The following is a 6,096-nucleotide window of genomic DNA, read 5'->3' on the forward strand; positions in this document are numbered from 1 at the left end:
TCAGGAGCGGGAAGGTGTTAGCAATAAATTTTGAAAGAGCAGGGCCGACCATGTCATCTCCTTCTCCCATACACACACCTTATTCAATAAACTCCATTGATTCCCTTTCACCTACATCTAGGATCCGATATAAATTTCTTTGGTTTTTAGGGCTCTTCATATAAGGGCTCCTTGCTACCTTTCCCTTTTTAATACGTCACTCTCCTTTATACTTTATAACATAGGGACACTTTCCTAGGTATACTTTGCAGGACACATTCCATCTTTACTTAATGCATTTTCACTGGTTATCTCCAGTGACTGAAATTCCCTCTTTCCCCTCCTCTGCCTCCTGGCTTCTCATTCTTCCTTTAGGTCTTAGCTAAAATTCCACTTTCTGCAAGAATCCTTCCCTGATTTCCGGTAAAGGTAGTGCATAGGTGCATAATAAATGCATGTGGACTTTGCACATAGAAAGTATTTAATCAATGCTGTTCATTCATTTAGTCCTCTGCAACCTTGTTTCAACTTATTTTTCTGACCTCCTTATATATTATTCCTTTCTATACTCCATAATCTAGCAAAGCTGATTTTCTGTTTTCTTCATATTCAACTTTCCATCTCCTCTGCCTCTAATGACCTTCCCCCCCAATTCTCATTGTTCTCTTTGTAACCTTTGACATACTGTCAATCACTCTTTTCTTGATTTCCCCCCTCCCCATTTTTATGAGCTTCTCTATCCTTGTACTCCTATCTGTCTAACTGCCTCTTTTCAGTCTCCTTTGAGAGAAAATGAAGTCAATTTTGTAAAACACTTGGCACAATGACTGGCACCTAGTAGGCACTTATTTCCTTCTCCTTTATCCCTTCCTTTGCTGGATCTTTTCCAGGTCATGCCCAATAATCTTGAATGTCCCATAGAGCTCTGTCTTGGGGCCTTCTTCCTCCTCCCTGCTGTTTTAATTGGTGATCTCATTAGCTCCTATGGATTAAATTATCATCTCTACACTAATGATTCTCAGATTTATTCAGTCCTACCATCTCTCCTAACCTCCAGACATTAATCTCCATTTTCTATTAGACATTTCAAAATAGATGTTCCAGAGATGTCTTAAATTCAACATCTCCAAAACCCAACTCATTATCTTTCCTCTCAAACTCTAGTCCCTTCTGAATTTCCCCATTACTGTTGAGGGTCCTACCATCTTTGTCACTCTGGCTCCTAACCTAAGTATCTTCCCTTGGATCCTCACTGCTCACCCTCTCAAATCCAATCTGTTCTCAATCCAGTCAAGTTTACTTTCATAATATTGTTCTTATAGTCCCCTTTCTCTCCTCTGTCATTGCTAGCACCCAGGTGCAGACCTTCATCACCTCCCAGACTATTGTAGTAGCCTTCTGATTGTGCTCTCTGACTCAGGTCCCTCCAAACTCTAGTCTATCTTGCACTCAGCTGTCAAATTCATCTTAAATTGAAGATCTGATCATGTTACTCCCTATTCAATGAACTCCATTGGTTTTCTATCATCTTCAGTATTAAATATTAAATCCTCTGGTGTTCAACGCCCTTCTGGTCTCCTACATTTCCAGTCTTTTTATACCTTACTCTCACATATTATATGATCCAGCCATATTTGCCTCCTTGTTCCTCAAACAAAACACTCCATCCTATGACTGGATATTTTTCTGGGCTGTCCCCCAATCCTGGAATTTTCCCACCTCCTGGTTGTTCTGGCTTTCTTCAAGCCCCAGCAAAAATCTCACTTTCCATGTGAAGTCTTTCCTGATCTCCCTTAATGCTAGTACCTTCCCTCTATTGATGATTCTATAATTTATCTTGTCTATATCTTGTTTATACATAGTTATTTAGACTATAAGCTCCTTGAGAGCAAGGACTGCCTCTTGCCTATCCTTGTATCCACAATGGTTAGCCCAGAGCCTGGCACATAGTAGGTGATTAATAAATACTCATTGATGGACTGTATCCAGGCCTCCACATGTTTCTCTTCTTATTTGTGCCATAGAATTCCTCTTTTTCCTTTAAGACAATGCTCAAACACCATTTTGTACATAAAGACTTTTCTGATTCCTCCTACTGCTAGTGTTCTCCCATCCAAACTACATTGTATCTAACTTTGTATTCTTCCCTTTATATTTATTCTGAATATACTTATAGATGTGTATGTATATATGCATGCACATGTATAGTATATACTATATACTTATAACACAATATAAGTTATAGGAATAGGCCAAGGCTAGCCCTTATGAATATGCTTAGAAGTAACCCTTTCATGGGGCTAACTCAGAGGCTAAGGAGCCAGGCCCAAAGACAGGAGTTCCTGGGTTCAAATTTGGCCTCATTCACTTCTATTTTTTTTTTAAAACCCTTAACTTCTGTGTATTGGCTCTTGGGTGGAAGAGTGATAAGGGTGGGCAATGGGGGTCAAGTGACTTACCCAGGGTCACACAGCTGGGAAGTGTCTGAGGCCAGCCACATTCACTTCTAGCTCAGTGATCCTAGGTAAGTCACTTAATTCCAATTACCTAGCCCTTGCCACTTTTCAGAAGAAGGAGAAGGAGAAGAAGAATTCTTTCATGGAAGAGGTTGGGGAGCTTACTTCTGGAAAATTTTACGGTAAATTGTAATGGAAACTTTCTGAACCCCAGTTGAGAGAGGAAGGGTCATGCTAAGTGTTAGGGATACAAATACAAATACAAATACAAACCAGAAAAAGAGCCCCTAACCTCAAGGAGCTTACATTCATTGTGAAGAAAGCCAAGCTAGGGGTCTGCTGGAAAGTGTGAGTAGACTACAGCATTGTGGAAAAGTACCATATGGGGGCAATGTGGTAGACAAGGAAAAGGGGGAGGATTCCTGAGAGATTCCAGGGGAGAAAAAAAATGAAGCATAATTTGGGGACATTCCTAAAATGGAAGCTCCTAGAAGGAATTACCAACTCAGAGAAAATTTCTTAGGAAGTAAAAATATGGCAGGTGTGTAGAAGAGGAAAATTCTTCTTTTAGGGCATGCATAGGTATTTAAGAGAAGCTTGTTGATTGGTTGCTGAGATGGAACTGAGAATGCATTCATAAGCTACTGATTGTCTAGTGTACTTTCTCTTTCCTGCCTGGCCTGGTTTGAGGAAGGAGGCTAGGATTACAAAAAGTGGATGGAGAGGCCTTGGTCTATGTTTTTCCTACCTGGTCTACTGGTCCATGCTCTAATGACTGGTCCCTGTTGTGTTTATTCTTTCTTGATTTTAATTAAAGGGGTTTTGAAGATGGCTATAACCTTGTGAGTTTCAGACAATCCGGACTATTGAGCAACTTCTGGTCTGAGAGCGCAAGTCCCTCTTAGGGCTGGGCACAATTGAAGCAATAGCAGAGACCTTAAAAAGTGAACTTGATACTTCCTAGCTGTGTGACCCTAGGCAAGTCATTTAACCTCCATTGCCTAGCCCTTACTCTTTTGCCTTGAAACCAATACACAGTATTGATTCTAAGATTGAAAGTAAGGGTTTTTTTTTTTTTAAAGTGAACTTGACTCACCTCAGTGGTAGCTGAGACTCATTCAGTGGCTGTGTTACATTTGGAATAAATTTGGTGGGGCAAATGCTTTGTAGAAACTGCTTTGTCTTTCTATGTATAGTAGCTCTCTAGGGGCAACTAGGTATTACAATAGATAGAGTGTCAGACCTGACATCAGAAAGAACTGGGTTCAAATCCAGCCTCAGAAATTTGCTAACTATATGACCTTGGGCAAGTCACTTAACCCCTGTTTGCCTCAGTTTCTTCACCTGTAAAATGAGCTGAAGAAGAAAATGGCAAACCACCATTTTGCTAAGAAAATCCCCAAAGGGGTCACAGACAAAATTTTTAAATGACTTAACAACAATACCATAATAGCCCTGTAATAGGAGGCTGAGGCTTGTTGGAGAATTGTATCAGCAAAGAGGTCAGAAGTACAAGGAAGAAACAAAGGAAGGAAGGACAGAAGAAAAAGAAAGAGATAAAGGGGGAAAATGAAAGAAGGAAGGAAGGAAGAAAAGGAAGAGGGAAGAAGGAAGAAAGAAAGAAAAAAGAATTTGTTTTAATCTCATTCTAAGCAAGAGAAAAGAAAAAACATTTTTAAAATTTAATCCCATTCTCCCCAAAGACAGAGATGGTAGGGGAAAGGGGTAGGAGAAATGTTTATAACTTCTGTTCTTGCAGTAAACATTCCTTTGTAAAAACTGATTGATAATAGTTACTTAAATGAAATGGCAGGTACTAAGCACACTTGAGGAAAAAATACCAAAATAAGAATTTGAGCTATAGCATTAAAAAAGACATCTCCAGAGAAGGCAGCTAGGTGGCTCAGTGGATAGAGATCCAGGCTTGAAGACAAGAGCCTCCTGGGTTCAAAAGTGGCCTCAGATACTTCTCAGCTGTATGATCCTGAGCAAGTTGCTTAACCTCTATTGCCTAGCCCTTACTACTCTTCTACTTTGGAGCCAATACTTAGTACCAATTATAATTGAGAAAATAAGATTTTTTTTTTTTTTATGAAGAAAAGAACACTCAGCTTTAGCCCCTCAGAGATAACCCTAGAGCTATTTGGCCTTGCTCTGGGGTCCAAACTCAGCAGGGTGAAAATAAATTGGGATAAGGATTCATCTGAGATAAACATATGATCCTTTTATCTATCAGAGAGCTACCCAAGGCTTTTATTCTTGTTTATCTTTTATAGACCAGGAAAAAAAAAAAAGGAAAAAAGCCCTCTTTTTTGTTTTAGACTACAAATGCACAGTCAGTCTTTCTGGTGTGTTCTCCCCTCTGTTAACATTTTGAAGCTCACAAAGTTATAATCATTCCTAACATCCCTTCAACTAAGAGTGGGAAAAAAATAGACCAAGAGAGACGTAAGCAACCGGAGGGCCACTCAGGTGGAGAGATAAGCGCCTGAGGCATCCCTCCTCACATAGGGCTGGCCTCCTCACTCAAACAAAGCCAGGAAGGAAAAAGAAAATGCCTTGGCTGGTGAGGGCCTTTTGAATGCATCCTCTGTTCTAGCTCAGTGACCAATCAAAAGCCTTCTTTTCTTCACATGGTAAGCATACCAGAAATAATACTTGTAGATGTTCTGAAGCAGGGAGCGGGGCTCTGCCATTACATGTTATCGCACCTTTGTAGAAGTAGGCTTCCCAGCTTCTTCCACATGAGAAGTACATCATCTCAGCAGGCTGCAGATACATATGGATTTGTGTCTTGGTTTGAAGATAAGGTCTAGAGAATGAGATTGTTTCATTCTTTGTATTCATATCCCTACCACCTAGCAAAAGGTTTGGCAAATGGAAGATACTTCATAAATGCTCACTGGATGATTGATAGTGGCCAATTCATGTCAATATTGTCCCTGCTACATCTTTCACGTCTATCCCCTTCTCTCTTTTACACGATGGCCTTCTTAGTTGTGGCCCTCACCACGTCTGACTTCAGCTAATATGACTGCTCTCCCTGCTTCCAATTTCTTTCCTTTCTAATCCACCTTCCTCAATACTGCCAAATAATCTTCCTAAGGCATTGGTTTGACCATGTTACCCTCATGCTTAAAACTATTCCTTTCCTTTTTGATACCTTTGAGATCAAATACAATCTTTTCCATCTGACACAATCTGACTCTTGGGGCAGGTAGGTGGAACAGTGGATAAAGTGTTCAACCTGGCGTCAGAAAGATTTGAGTTCAAATCTTGCTAGCTGTGTGACCCTGGGCATGTTATTTTATCCTGTCAACCTCAGTTTCCTAATCTGTAAAATGAGCTAGAGAAGGACATGGCAAACTGTTTCAGTATCTTTGCCAAGAAAACTCCAAATAGGGTTACAAAGTCAGACACAACTGAAAAACAACTGAACAACAAAAACATAATCTGACTCCTACATACCTGTCCAGCCTTATCTCATATGACTCTTCTTCAAGGTACTTTACCTTCTAGCCAAACTGTTCTATAAACCCAGTCAATATTCAGTCTCCCAGCTCTGTAAATTTCCCTCTGCATGGAATCTACCTTTTCCTCTTTATCATCTCAAAATCCTGTCTCCCTTTAAGATTCAACTCAGGTGCCATCACCTCTCTGA

Source organism: Gracilinanus agilis, chromosome 4, assembly GCF_016433145.1.
Source record: "Gracilinanus agilis isolate LMUSP501 chromosome 4, AgileGrace, whole genome shotgun sequence".
Lineage (NCBI taxonomy): Eukaryota > Metazoa > Chordata > Mammalia > Didelphimorphia > Didelphidae > Gracilinanus > Gracilinanus agilis.